This window comes from Sarcophilus harrisii, chromosome X, assembly GCF_902635505.1.
Source record: "Sarcophilus harrisii chromosome X, mSarHar1.11, whole genome shotgun sequence".
Classification (NCBI taxonomy): Eukaryota; Metazoa; Chordata; class Mammalia; order Dasyuromorphia; family Dasyuridae; genus Sarcophilus; species Sarcophilus harrisii.
The window spans coordinates 5,609,710-5,624,578 of record NC_045432.1 but is presented as its reverse complement, the minus strand read 5'-3'; the positions used below and the strand labels follow the sequence as shown (position 1 = coordinate 5,624,578).

The following is a 14,869-nucleotide window of genomic DNA, read 5'->3' as shown; positions in this document are numbered from 1 at the left end:
GACGGTGGTGATCTGAGAGACCTTGCCTGGGGCCTTGGCCTTCCAAGCTTTTGAGGGTGAGGCAGGAGGGGCAGGAGTCAAGCTGCTTTCACTGGTCTGGATTTGGCGCTTGATGCAACCCCAAAGCATTTTGGGATGTGGATCAGGAAATGAAACAAGGATGCTAAAGCCACAGGGACATGCCTGCCCTCTCCCCATCTTGTTCACTCCTTGCTCTCTACTGGTGGAAGTAAGCTGGAGGCTCCCACAATCAAAGGACAGGGAGGCCCTTGAGGCTCCCAAAACTGCACTCTGAACCCGAGGTCTCTGAGGCTGACCTCCGCCCTTTCTTTTCCCCAGGGCTCTTCAACGCTCTTTGTCCAGAATTCTCCTTTGTGCCCTTGATGAAGAGACAGATTAAGAGACTGGGAGGCAGCTGGCACTACGCCTCTGTGGACCTGAGTGGGGGCTGAGGTCATCCAGCACTGTTCACTTGCTAACACAAGGTGAGATGTGGGCCCTGTCTGGACCTCATGGGAGTGGTACAGGGAAGGAAAAACTGAACACAAGGTTTGCAGGGGTCGGGCTATGCTGCATGTAGGGGTTTGAAAAGGAAAAGGAATTATTACATTTTAAAAAACTAGTCCGGTGCAGGGACAGAGGAGAGAGACAGGGAAGGGCCCAGAGCAGGAGCCAGTTCTCTGCCTTGCTTGGAGAAGGGGGTGGGGGCCTTGGGCTTGGGTGGGAGGGAGGAAGCGCCCTCCTATGCCGCCTGAGTCAGTGGGCAGCTGGCCTGGGAGCTGCTGCGTTTTCCCAAGCTACGCTGAGGCCATTGTGGGGGTGTGATGGGTCTCCTGAGGAAGAGGTTACCCATAACCAATGAAATGGTAATAACCAAGGCGGTATTCTGGGAAACCATGGCCCTTGGGGAAAAGGACACCTGCTTGGGCATCCAGAGGACACTGAGCCCAAAACGTCCCATCTGCCCAACCTGGTAATACCCTGGACGAGTCGTTGGCGGCAAAGCCAGCAGCCGGTTTAAAGCTTGCTCAGGGGAAGGAAGAGGAAAGGAGAAAGCAGGGATAGGGAAGGGCAGAGGCTGGTGTAGCACTTTGGCTAGGGGTTCAAGGGACAAAAATCCAGCTGAGCCTCTGCCCAGGATCATTTCCAGGGTAAGGCCCGCAGATCCTGGCAGATACACTGTACCCAGCAAATGGTCGAGTGAAGAAATACAGGAGGTATGCTCACTCTGACCTCAGTGCAGACACTGCAGCAGGAGGGTTCTTACAACAGGGAGGGCCTGGGACGGGCAGGGATGTTCGTCAGGAGAGGCGGACAGGGGGACTATTGGGACCTCGTTTGACTGTGGCTGCCCCTGGCCCAGCCTCTTGACGTGGGTCCTGCCTCTGTTCCCCTGACCCAATGAGCCAATAGAAAGGGGGAAGGGGCAAAGGAGTGAGACGGGACAGCTCCTGTGACTTCATTGCCTTCTCTTGTAGGTTCACAACCTCATAGCAATTGAGTTAGCCTACATCAACACCAAGCACCCGGACTTGGCTGATATGACTTTGGTCTCTTCATCCGTCAGCAGCAACAAGGTAGTTGTGGGAGGTCGCCCAGCAAGCCCTCATCTGGTCCCTGGACTGAGGCCCCAGTAGTCACCCTTCACGCCAGCCCGCTGAGCAGGCGTCACTGGCCTCAGGCCTTGGCAGCTAAGTGAGCCTGAGATCCAAGAAGTCAGGATCTGGGTGAGCTGCAGCCTCTGGCCTGTTTCCTCCTCTCAGATGAGGGGAATTGAGCCCTCCTCTAAGGAAGGGCACTTCCAGGCTTCCAACTCTGGGAGCCTCTGAAGAGGGGCTGGGCCCAAAGGGCAACTGGGAGGGGGAGGTCATCCTGCTGAACTGGCTGGGCTCAGTTGGCCACAGGATTCCCAGTACTTTGTTATACCAAGGAAGTAGCACAGCTCCCTCCTGGATCGCCCTTTACTCAGCATAGGTTTTTCATCCCCCTTTGAGACTCATGCCGCTTGGCCTTCATAAAATTACTCAATTTGTGCCACATGCTTTCATGGAGAGACAAAGTAAAACAGAGCCATTATCAGGTTGAAGAATGGAATGGGGAAGGGAAGGGATGGTACAGTGCATGATGGGAAAGCAGATGCCGAAAGAGGTTGAAGGGGGTGCCAAACTGTGCTTGGCCTAGAACGGAGGCCACTTTGTGCAGCATCTAAAATCCATTCTGCCCAATGGTCCCAGAACCACATTGTACCTCTCTGCCAGGTTGTTCTGATTTGGTAAATGAGAGACAATGCTGGTTTGTGGACACAGTTGGTAGCTCTAGGTTACCCTTTTTTCAGGGACTCTTTTAGACCAGCCATCAGGCTGCTGAAGTAAGGTTTCTCCACATGCCTCGCTCTGATAAGCTGCCCCTCCCGTGACGAACTGCGTATATTACCTCATCGTGTCCTTTTCCTCCCTCCACCTACCATCCAAGAGTGACGTCTACCGCTTGAGCAATGTTAAAGCGCTGGAAGGGTGAGGTGATTGGAATGACGTGTTCCCAAAAGTGAGGGAAGCATCAGATCCACCGCCCAATTCAATGTCTCCTGCCACCAGCCGCATGAGCCATCAGCACCTGGTGGTGGCAGCACACAACACTTCCAGGGGACCGAGCCACTTCAGGGACTAGAAAGTTCTGTCCTGGGCTTTGAAAGTCATTTCTACCACAGTGACTACTGGCGCCGGGGTGTAAACTAAGGGACCGTGGGATCCGGTCTTGGGTTCCATTTGCCCAGGAGTTCCTCAGTAAAGCCGGATTGCCCCAAGAGGCAGTAGCTCCCAAATCACACAGAGGTTTTGCTCCCCCAACTATTTTTGGCACTAAGTCTAGGCTAAGGGACTCCAGCCCCTGACTTCCCTACTCCTTTGTCTCAGGCTCAGACTCGGCTGCAGCTTTCCTGGGAGTTACTCCAGTGGCCAAGCCTGCTCTTGGGCTTGCAGGCCAATGTGCTGTTGAGGGCTGCCCACAAGTACAGATTCCTTTCAGAGGAGCCCCAGCGAGGATCAGGACTCCTGAGTTGGAGGTCTGGGTGCAGTTCAGCTTCAACTCATACCTTCGTTGATCTCTCTGCTCTCGCTCCACATAGACGTGAGGAGCCATCTGCTGCCCGCATCCCGGGAATAGTGGCTGCTGGGATCAAAAGCCCTCATGTACACCGGCTGTCTTCTGCCGCAATGACCGGGAAGCCATCCCATCTAACCCTCCTCCAACGCTGGGCCCACAGGCTCAGCCGGTACAAGCTGCTTATAGGTTTTAACGAGACATTCCTCACCCTGGCCAGGCTGAGAGATTTGTTTGTAGAAAAAGTAAAACCGGCCAGGGCGCTGACCTTCTCGGTGGGCGCTGGATTCTGGGATCGGCCCTTTGTTGAGGTTGTCCCGTGTGGCTTTGGGCGCACAGGAATACCACTTTGAAGGGTCACCAGTGGTGACTGGTTTATAGGGAATCTCTTCATGCGGCCCAGACTCCCAGCTAAGGCTGTTACCATTGGGAGAATGCTTTCTCAGCCGTGGAATATTCAAGTACCTTCCACAGGGAACATGATCACTAAGGAGACACACCGACACAGGGAAAGGTTGGAGACCACACCCAGCCCAAGTGCCTTGGCACGCTCTCAACCAGGCTCTGACGGACAGGAATCTGCCCGACTACAGGGCCCACCTTTCCAAAGGACTGACAGACAATACGATGCAGCCCCTCTTTCTATTGGAAAATGACCTGAGGGGTCCCTGCCATTCACAAGGACATTGGCACCTTTGGAGGAAGTAGTTTCAGTGCATTGACAAAGTCAAAAGCCAGACGGTAGAACTGAGAGTAAGAGGAAAGCAAGTGGCAGGAAGGGAGGGGAGAGGTGCGAGGGCGATGGCCTGTGGGGATGGATCAAGAGAAGGATTTCAGGAAGGGACATTTTTATAGTGATAGGGAAGCAGCCAGTGGGCAGGGAGAGACTGGCAAATGAGAGGGCAGGGTGGTAGAGGAACCCGTCTGTGGGAGAAGCCTAGGACAGCCAGGGACTCTGCTTGTACAGAAGTTTGCCTTGCCAAGAAGGGCCACCGCTTCCGTGGGACAAAGCGGAGGAGATACTCTCAGATGGCGTCTGAGGGGCAAGAGGCGAGGGAGCTGTCGGGGGGGCTGGCAGTTGTTTCGGTGACGTATCAGGCAAGGGTTCCAGAAGCTGAGAGTGTGGGGAGAGGGGCATGGAGATTCAAGGAAGGGGGAAAAGATGTGCAGCCAAGGCTGCTTGGGAGAATGGGTGAACGACCCCTGGGGAAGATGGAAAAGCATTGCCTTGCTGTGGGGAGGCCCCAGTTGAGATGACGTATGGGGAAACTTGAATAGCCCCCACCCGCTGGTGGTATGGCTCCCTCAACTGTTTAGCCCCGTTTGGTAAAACTTAAAGGCGTGAGCTGAAGGCAAGCGCATAGAGCCGAACTCAGCAAGAACCGTGTGTCAGCTAAAGAGGCCAGAGGCTCCAGAGGAGTGTTGACTTGAAGTCCTTCAGCAAAAGGTCAAGATGGGGAAGAGACCCAAGTTTAGCCTGCAGGGCGATGAGTGGGGGGCTAACTGAGGGTCAGAGGGAGCAAAGGTCACGGTAAAGCTGAAGGACGTGGTGTGAGCTTGCCAAGCCGAGGGAGGGGTTGGAGTAACAACCAGATTGTGATCAATTAAGGCCTTTCCGTGTTCACGAACGTGGACGTAGAACGTTTACGTGCGGCGGCAAGAGCTGCTATGGTACATGAGCACTGAGGTAGATGGGAAGGTGGGCTGGAGGCAGGAGGCCACAGTCTCACGGGAGTGGGACAGGAAGGTGGGTCAGGCCCACGAGGCCAAGGAGAGATGTCACTCATCATCGCTGGCATGGAAGGGTGTGGGAGTGTGGTGAGGGCGATCTCAGCCAACACAGGAGGAAATGGCTTTGATGTTAGTGTGAAGCGCAAGGAGGCGGCCGTAGACCCCTCACCACGCTTGGGCGCCTGCAGGACCTAGTTGCCCAGATTCTCTGGCCTCTTGTGCTTTTTTTGGACATGGCCTCTTGGCACCCCCACCCTCCTGTGTGTCCCCACCCAGCCCAGCCTTCCTTTCAGAAGCTGACTCAAAGAAAACATGAGACTGCGAGATAATCCATCGGAGCTTCTCCAGAGCCTACTTCCTTATCGTCCGGAAGAACATCCAGGACAGGTAGGGAGGAGTGTGCTGTGTGTGCGTGTCTCCGTATATGTCCCTGTTGTGTGCGCCTGCGCCATGGCTGGCATCTATGTGCATGTGGGTAGCATCTGTGTGCACATAAGGGTTCCACATCAGGTGCTCTCTTGACCCAACAATCTAGGCATGATTAATGGTGGGAAGGAACCTGCGTCACTAGATCTCTACTGCTAGATTCTCTAAAGCGTGTTCTGTGTATATTTATGTTTCCACGTAGCGACATCCTTGGAAGGAAAAAGCTCAAAGGGAAGGACTGTCCTTCGTTCTTTTACACAAGAGCAGGAAACTCGAAGAAGAAGAAGGGCTTAGAAGGCATTGCCTGAGGGAGCCAAGACTGGAACCTGGATACCTGAATCATCAGAACTCCCCAGGAAGGGGAAGTCTTTCTAGGTTTCCTGGGGCCTTTGCTCCCCCCTTTAGAGTGTGTCCCCCCACCCTGTAAAAGATCTGTTCCCAGCTAACACCTGCCTGCTCTCTCTGTCTCCCGACTCAGTATCCCTAAAACTGTCATGTGCACTTCACAATCCGAACTGCCTGCAAGAGCATAGGTGACTGGTGGAGACAGCTATTACATTTAGCTCTGGAGGCTGCTGGCCTGAGTCAAAAACATGGCACAGCAACAGCGCAATAAGGCCCGCTTCATACTCAAAATTGCTGAGCTGCTGATCCCAGGGAGCCCTCTTCCACCCCCGCCCCATCCTTAGGGTGTTCCCGGGGCCGAGCGATGCTTCCTGGCACTCACAGTTTTCTTTTCTTTCTTAGGCCCTCCAGCAGGCCAACCAAACCATCTCCGAGATCCGAGAGACTCAGCTCTGGTGAATGGCACGCCCCGTGCCCACTGCCCTCAGTCTGCCGAACCTTTGAGGGTAGAGCTGCCAGCAAGTTTTGCCAACCTTGCTCCAGACTCAAACTTGTTCATTTCTCTCTACCTATTCCATTCTGTACATTTTCTTCATGGTCCAGTTTAACTTAACAATTCTGAAGGAGATTATAAAATAAAAGCTCTCAGAAAGAGAAAATTCTTGAGTTACCAGCTCACAGAATAAATAAGGCAAGTAGCCCAAAAGAAAACCAACAAAAGTCCCCAATTCAGATATCGTAGCCCCACAGTCGGGACAGCCCAAAAGTAGGCCCAAAGGTCTATGGAACCGCCACCCTTTGGGCCCGGCAATATCACTCCCACTAAATCTGTGTGACCCAAAAACATACAAACAAACTCAATACAGAAATAATATTCATAGCGGCCATGATGTGGTGGCAAGGGTGGAAATTGTCCGTCAGCTGGAAACTGCTGGACAAGTGGCTGGATCTCATTGCCCATAACCGCCATCTCTAATAGTTTAGTTTTCTCCAAGCAGAGAGGTGGGGGAGGGGTGGGGGACGTTGGAACTCAACATTTTAAAGAGGTTAAAAGTGTTTTGCACGTAATGGGAAGCCAAGGTATTGGGTTTTCGGTACAGGAGCTAGTCTAAAATGTATAAATTTGGTCCCTGAAGTGACTTTCAATGCCTTCAAATTCCTAGATGACTTAGGAAATGGTGCACACTGACAATTGGAACTTTCTTCTCTCTCTCTCTCTTTTACCGGCACTGTCTGGGTTTTTATGTGGCCTGATATGCCAAAGGGCAAAGAATATTGCATAGTGAAAACCTTTCTGAGGAACTTTTCTTCAGAAAGAAAGTCTCTCTCTGCCTAATTCTGGTCAGTTTAGGGAGACAGACAAGAGACCCAGAGAAGAAGAAAGACAATCAAAGAGGAGCAGGAGGAGGAGAACAACAACAACAAGGAGGAAGAAGAGCAAAGAAAGAAGATCATTTCCCCATGGCATTGCCAAACTCTAGAGACTAGTTTCTTTTCTCTAGTGTAAATTTCCTACATTGGCAAACTGAATGTGTTTCCCTAGGTGCTGAAACAGGCAAGTGAGGTTACTACAGTGATAGTGCCAGGCCTACAAATTAAGAGCCTAGTTCAGAACCTCCAGACACTTAGTAGCCGTGTGGACCCATAGTTTCCCTTTCCTTATTCTCCTTTACCCGCCCGGGTACTTCCCACTCGTTTCCTTACTTACACTCCATGGTAATAACCACCGTTGATAGCAGCCATCATGTTCTCTTCCTCATGGGAGAGCATCCAGGCGCCACCTTTTCAATCCTTCCCACTGCTGATTTAGAGTTTCTACCATGTCTCTCAGGTCATTTCTGCCTGATCATTTTAAGGCTGCGGAAGGTCTGTCTCAGGTCCCATTCCACACCGTTCCTGGTTTCAACCCTTACCCCAGCTGATTCAATTGCCTTTCCTTTGCCCATCTTCATCAAAGATGTTTCTCTGAAATTCAGAACCTTTTCCAGGAAATTGTAGTCTGGGATCAGTTACTGACCATCCAGGCTGGCCTCAAGCGATAGGCACCCATGGTCATTGGTTCAGGAGCTGGACCCCCCACAGATCCAACAATTTGATAAGTTAAAAGGCCTTCCTATATTCTCCATGAGCAAGAGGAACTGGTTCTAATCTCTGGGAGGTAAAGGGCTGGTCTCTGTAACCACCATGACTGTCCCGAGAGTAAGCTTCAGCCAGGAGAGCCCCGCAGGGCCCAACGCTATTATTACTCTGCCAGGTTAGGTAGGCTCCAGGAGGCAATATATCAGCTCCCAAGCTTGACAATGTGGCCCTAAAGAGACTGTCAAGGAAAGAGTTATATCAAGGAAGAATAATAGTGAACAACTACAACACACTGGGTTCAGAATCAGTAACTGCATTCAGCGGGCAATACCAGCTGGTGGAATAACACATGAACAGAGACAGGATCAGCCTGGACAGGTGGGCGGACAGGCAAGAGGAATAGACATGGGAGTTGGATGCGCGGGTTCATTTTGGTCGACACATTTCGGGTTTCAATCACTTTCCACTTTCCCAGAAGAGGAGGGATGCCAAGAGGTGTGGAGATCCTGAGTGATTTCTAAGGCCCGAACCAGATTCTGCAATGCATGGGTGAAATTTCTGGATGAAAAATGTGTTCCCTGATCGGAGTCTGTCCTCTCCACTACTCCATATCTGGCAATAATTTGTTCTAATAACACCTTACTTACTGTCAAGGTGGTTGCTCGGGCTAAGGGGAATGCCTCCACCCATGAGGTCAGATGGTCCAGTATGACCGGCAAATATTTGAGGTGACCTAGTGGTGGCAGTTCAGTGAGGTTCACCCGGATGCTTTGGAACGGCCTGATTCCCAGAGGTCATCTCCCTTTCGGGACCTGGCGTTGAGCAGCCCTCTCAGTCCTTGGACAAAGGGGGCGGCTGTCCACCAGTGTCGGGCCACGGTATACAGGCTGGGGGAACCGTCCCTTGCCAGCACAGCATCACACAGGTTTTGGACATCCCAGTGACTGCCCTGGTGCAGTTGCTGAAGGACCTGCCTCATACTTGCTTTGGTCAGCATCTCTCTGCCGTCGGGCAGGAGCCATCGTCCTTCCAAATTCTCGACCGCTCTGAGAGGCGCCTTCTCTTTTTCCTCTGGGTAAAACTTGGAGAGGGCAGACTAGGGGAAGTGCAGGTATCAAGGCCATTAAATGAGCAGCCTCCTGCTCTCCAGCTCCCTTGGCCTCCTCATCTGCTAATTGGTTTCCCCTTGCCTCAGAAGAATTTCCCATCTGATGTCCTTTTACATGTCTTACTGCTACGTGCCTAGGAGCCAGGATGTTTTGCACTACCTCTCTGACTAGTGTATGGTGCTTGGGCTCTTTGCCCATTCTTCCTTTTCCCATGTGCCACTCTGGAAGAGCCATCTACAAGCCTATTTACTCACAGGTATCGGAGATTCTTGTAGATCCTCTCTTACCTTTGTCTGATAATCAATTAACTCTAAACAACAATGTTCCTCTCCAAGGGATGGTTCCAGTCCGGGGTTTAAAAAGCAGTCAGGGTTAAGGTTATGAGCCTGAGTGATTACTAGTGATTACAAGATCTTTTTCTCATAGTATTGGCTCTATTTTGCGCCTGGAATCTAGCAGAGCCACAGCAGACTCTGATTTCTGTGCAGCATTGGCGGACACCCACCACATATAAAAGCTGCCTCAGGTGACCACCTGCCTGCTGCCCTTACAGGGCGGTGGCAGCCACAGCTTGGCCACACAGGTCACGCCCAACCCCAGCCCCAGCTACAGGATCTAATACTTTAGAAAAAAGCCACTGGTCTTCCCTGCCCCCCTCTTATTTGAGCCAGGACTCCCAGTCACCCGTCCCTCAGTACTGACATATAGGTGGAAAGATTTTTCCAATGTGGGGAGAGCCAATACAGGTGGTGAAATTAGCAGTTGTCTTAAGTCCTCAAACTTCTGATCACGTCCTTGATCCCTCATGATAGAGTTTGGACTTTCCTCAGCAGGTCATCTGAGAGTTTCGTATTAGCCGCTGGAATCTATCCATGTCTAGCGTATCCTACTCACCCCAGGGTTGCGTGGCTCTTTCTTTGTCTTCGGTTTGGGTGTGCTTAAACCCTCAGTTCGGCGGGTCAATCTTGCCATGCTGATCGATGCCCTCAATACTTCACCCCTCTCTCTACAAACTATAATTTCCCTTTCGATACCCTAAACCCCAATACTCCCAAGAAGTTTAATAGCTCAGTGGTACAACCCTAACCTAGCCATCACTCAACAGATCATCCATATAAAGCAACACCTGAGTTCCCATTACTGTATGGAAGCCTCCGATGTAATTTTCAAGGATTCAGCCAAACAAATTTAGAGAGCTGGTATAGCCTTGGGCTAAAACACACCAGTTCAGTTGCTCCTTTCTTCCAATCTGGGTCTTCCATTCAAAGGCAAAGAGGTTTCTATTATTCACTTCTAAAGGGCAGCTCCAGAACGCATTCTTGAGGTACAATACGCTGAACCACTTGGCAGAGCTGGGAATCCAGCCCACGATGTTATCTGGGTCCCTCCCAAACATGAGGTGAGGTGGTAACACAATCTTGTTAATCTCCCTGACCCTAGTTTAACTGTTCCATCATACTTGTCCAAGGAAGGATAAGTGTAATGAAGGGTGAAATATAGGGTTCTAGTAATCCATTTCTCAATAAGCCTTGTATCAGAGGTTGCAAGCCTCTCCTTCCTTCCAGGGAATTGGGTATTCACTGACCCACAGTAACTCACTAGGATCATTTAAAGTGATCTTTATCAGAAATATGTCTGCTCTACCCATAATTATCAGCCCCATAACCCAAAGTTTTCACCACTCTTCTGATTCATTAGTGTCATTCTGCTGGGGTATATACTGGGTCCATGTGGCATCTACATAATTTCTAATTTAGTTATCAAATCTCTCCCCAGCAAGTTTACTCCTGCTTCTGAGATGAGCACAAATCTGCCCAACGTTTCCCTTTTTCTCGTATAAATTTTGCAGGGCATTGTCATAGGTACAAGAAAATTTTCTTCTTTGATCCCCAAAATCACCAGGGTCTCTTTAGACAATCTAACTCCTTCAGGCAAACAGGTCACTGAGGATCTTGATGCCTTGGTGTCTACTAAGAAGACAACAGCTTCCTAGTGGGGCACCACTCTTCAATTTATCAAAGGTTCTGGGTGGGAGTCTTTCAAGAACTTCTGACTTGCCTAATTCTCATCAAGCTCAATGAGGGAATATATCTTCCATTTCCTTCACTTGTGGAGACAGCCTTTTAGTATATGCCCTTCTTCTTGACATTCCCAACATCTCAAAGGCTTTCTGCCAGCAGGAATAATGGGCCTCCTGTTCCTTCCTAACGATACCCTGTCTCTCTCCTCCTCAGGCCCTTGTTGTTGGGTTTTTTGCAATTCTCTGCTTCTCCATCTGGACTAAGATTTTGGCTTTCTGCTTTTGTTTCTCATCATCTCTCTTAACATACACATTGGTGCCTCTTCCAATAGATTGGAAAGGCTCTTATCATTCCATCCTTCTATTTTCTGTAACTTCTTCCTGATATCTGACCATTCGTGGGTCACAAAGTGCAATTTGAAGGTATCTTCTAATCCTGAGTCAGCAGGATCAAACTCAAAGTGCTTCCTCATGCTATTCTTTAGTCTGTTCAGATATTCAGCTGGTGACTCGTCTTACAGTTACTAAGGCCTTTTTCTTGTTCTGTGCGTTTGTCCTGTACTTACAATTCCTGTAATTGTAAATTCTCTAAGATCCCTCACACTTCCCCAATGTACAGGGTTATTGATATCCCCATTGAGAACCACTAAAGGGTATTTCTGGTCAGCTGGGACAACTATAGCTGGAGGATGTCTTCTATCCCAGTCCTTCCTAGATGCTCCTCTAATTAGTCCCTTCTCTTTTTGTGAGAAGAGAGCATTCAAAGTAGACATAAGTTTTCCCCAGGTAAAAAGATTAGGGCCCCGGAAATGGTCAAATACTTCTGTTAGCACAATGGGATCTTTTATTTAGGACTTCATTTCCTTCTGAAAGTTCCTGACTTCTGTGGTACTCAGGGGAGCATTCACATATCCTGTGCCTCCCTGAGCCAAGGGAACTTCTCTTAAAGGATACAATTTAGGATACAGGGTCTTGGGATCTGGAAGAGGGCAATTACGGATATCCCTTTGAATTAGCTCTAATTTCTTCTGTAGTGGATCACATGGCGCCCACCAGGGTCTGGGAGGGGTTAATTGCGCTACTTTCTCTTCTCCCCTTTCAGGCCTGGAGGCCATGGCTTCTTGGGGTGGAGATAGGTATGGAGGAGGGAGAGATGAGTGGATGTCATTGCTGTGTTTTTGGAATCTCCTTTTTTTCTACAAGCCCCTTTCCACTTTGATCCTTGCTTGACATTATTTGGGCCCCAGAAAGCCCTAGTGCACCATGCCCTTCCTCCTCTGGATTAACAGATTCTTTACTATTCACATCCAGATTTAGTTTCTGGCACACCCAGTCTTTAGAGGAGCCGAATTTAGGTCAAATGAACAGCACACAAGCCTCTTTTTGTTGCCCCAGACAAAACAGCTAATACCTTATCATCTTTTCTTCTTTTTCCTTCTATATTTTGTCGCTTGTTCCAATTACTTAACTTACTTCCCAAGGAACTATCTGTATGTGTTTCTTTATCCTGCTAACCCTAAATTCGCTTGGACTGAACCAAGTCCATCTCAATTTGAAGAGAATCTAAGTTCCACATGCAATCAGGCAGGTCAACCCTCAATCATGAGTCTAACCACCATCTCAGGTTCTTTGCCCTCACATAGGCCAATCGGAATTTTGCCACAGAATTTCTTATGTTCGTTTTGCCTCGAGTTTCTCCACTTCAGGCCACTTTATCTTGGAGAGCCTCGGACAGTCACGAGCTGCCTAAAACAGGGCAGGCTGCCATCCTGGTAGCATCCAGGAGTTCTTCCACTCACCAGGTCACTTGATCCAAGACGACCCCCTACAATTGTGTGGCTCAGACAGAGAGCTGAGTGACCACCATATGATAAAATAGCCAGAGATATCCCTAGGAGTAAAATCAAGGTTTATTATACGTTCTTGTGAAAAGCTGTGTCACTCCAGTCGAACAAGTGATAGAAGGGAGAAGGCGCCTTAGAGACAGAGCAGCAGATTAAATAATTCCCTAATGAAGCCTCCACCTCGGACCTCATCACTGTTATGTTTGAGGTCTTAAATCAGTGAGGCTGCCCCAGAAGGGGTGGGCTTTAGCCAAGAAGAGCGCCATGCCCACTTTGGGCAGGACTTTGGGGTGCCAAGCAAATGATGTCATGAAGAGCCAACCCAGGAAGGGCAATGAATTTGTTTCCTAATGGGAGTTGGTTGAAGCCTACAACTTTGGAGTTGAGTGAAGCTTGAAACTAATTTCCATGACTGTCTGAAGATCTCACTCCATCATTCATTTATAATTTCTTTTCTTAAATAAATATACTTTGTTTTAAAATGGAAGAAAAATCCTCAAAACTTGGGCAAAATTGTAAGGGGAAATCAAAGTGGGATGGAGATAATTTCTATCGATAGTCTGAAATAAAGATTAGAGAAGTGAGCAAGCAGAAAACTGTAAAAGGTGTATTATCAGAATATAAGGTGAGAGAAAAATTTTAACATTGCAGGACTTTAATCCAAAGTCTATTGGAGAATTTTTTAAGGAAGAAACCTCAAGCAAGTACGGATGAGGCAAATGGGTAGAAAGTGAAAGCAAATTGGCTTTCACACTCAATGTGAACAAAGGGTTTGAAATAAAAGGGTTTGGAAAAATATAGAGACATATTCTATAACAAATTGTAAAATCAGCATCCTCTTTTTCAGTAAGTGGTTTTCCTACCTACTTTCCCTGCCTATTTGACTCTTCCTGGGTCTAGATTAGAGGCTGAATTAAGAACACAAAACATTGATTTGGCTCTTTATGTGATCTAAAAAGAAATAAAGAAAAAACTTTTTGGGGGAAAGGAATGTACTATGAATGTTTTTAAAGCATGAATTAACTGATAATTATGAGCCAAGACCGGAACCAGGATACCTGAATCTAGTAGAACTCCCAGGAAGAAGTCTTTCCTAGGTTCCTGCAGGCCTTTGCTCCCCCCTTTAGAGTGTGTCCCTACATCCTGTAAGAACTGTGCCCAACTAATGCCAGGCTGCTCTCTCTGTCTCCCGACTCAGTGTCCCTAAAACTGTCATGCACTTCCTGGTGAACTATGTCAAAGAGCACCTGCAGAGTGAACTGGTGGGACAGCTGTACAAGGCCCAGCTCCTGGAGGGGCTGCTGACTGGTCCAGCTTATGGCACCAGCAGCACAATGAGAGCCACCATGCTCAAGGTACCGAGCTGCACTGATCCCAGGGCCTCTTCCTCACCCCCATCAGCCAAGGTGTTCTTGGGACCGAGCGATGCTTCCTGGCACCCACAGTTTTTGTTTCTTTCTTAGGCCCTCCAGCAGGCCAACCAGACCATCTCCGAGATCCGAGAGACTCAGCTCTGGTGAATGGCACGCCCCGTGCCCGCTGCCCTCAGTCTGCCGAACCCTTGAGGGTAGAGCTGCCAGCTTAGAGTTTTGCCAACCTTGCTCCAGACTCGGCTGTTTCTCTCCTACCTGTCTGTTCTGTACATTTTCTTCATGGTCCAGTTTAACAATTCTGAAGGAGATTATAAAATAAAAGTTCTCAGAGTAAAATTCTTGAGTTACCAGCTCACAGAGTAAATAAGGCAAGTAGCCCAAAAGAAAACCAACAAAAGTCCCCAATTCAGATATCATGTACAGTCAGGACAATGAAAGTAGGCCCAAAAGGTCTATGGGGCCACTTGCACTGCCTGGGCCTTGAAATATCGCTCTCAGTCTGTCAATAAAAACATACAAAACAAACTCAATACACAGAAAGCCAGCTTCATAGCGGCCCCATGATGTGGTGGCAAAATTGGAAATTGTCCATCAGCTGGGAAACTGCTGGACAAGTAGCTGAGATCTGTTATTATAACCCATGTCTAATGGTTAGTTTTCTCAAACAAGAGGTGGGGGGGGGGGTGGGGAGACAATTTGGAACTCAACATTTTAAAAAGAGAAGGTTAAAAAGTGTTTTTGCACGTAATGGGGGGAAGCCAAGGTATTAGGGGTTTTAATGATGCAAGACTGGTCTAAAATGTATAAATTTGGTCTGAAGAAGTGACTTTCAATGCCTTCAAA

General features: G+C 49.0%; 2 long non-coding RNA genes across 2 annotated transcripts; both read left to right on the top strand.

Annotated features, from left to right (window-relative positions):
- The first annotated feature begins 781 nt into the window (after positions 1-781).
- Positions 782-2,487, top strand: LOC111721682. The gene is made up of 3 exons (XR_004230541.1): positions 782-866; positions 1,479-1,577; positions 2,473-2,487. It is a non-coding gene; the product is annotated as an uncharacterized LOC111721682 (long non-coding RNA).
- Positions 2,488-5,169: 2,682 nt separating this feature from the next.
- LOC111721665 lies at positions 5,170-13,965 on the top strand. Its single transcript, XR_004230542.1, has 2 exons — positions 5,170-5,217; positions 13,852-13,965. It is a non-coding gene; the product is annotated as an uncharacterized LOC111721665 (long non-coding RNA).
- The last annotated feature ends 904 nt before the right edge of the window (positions 13,966-14,869 follow it).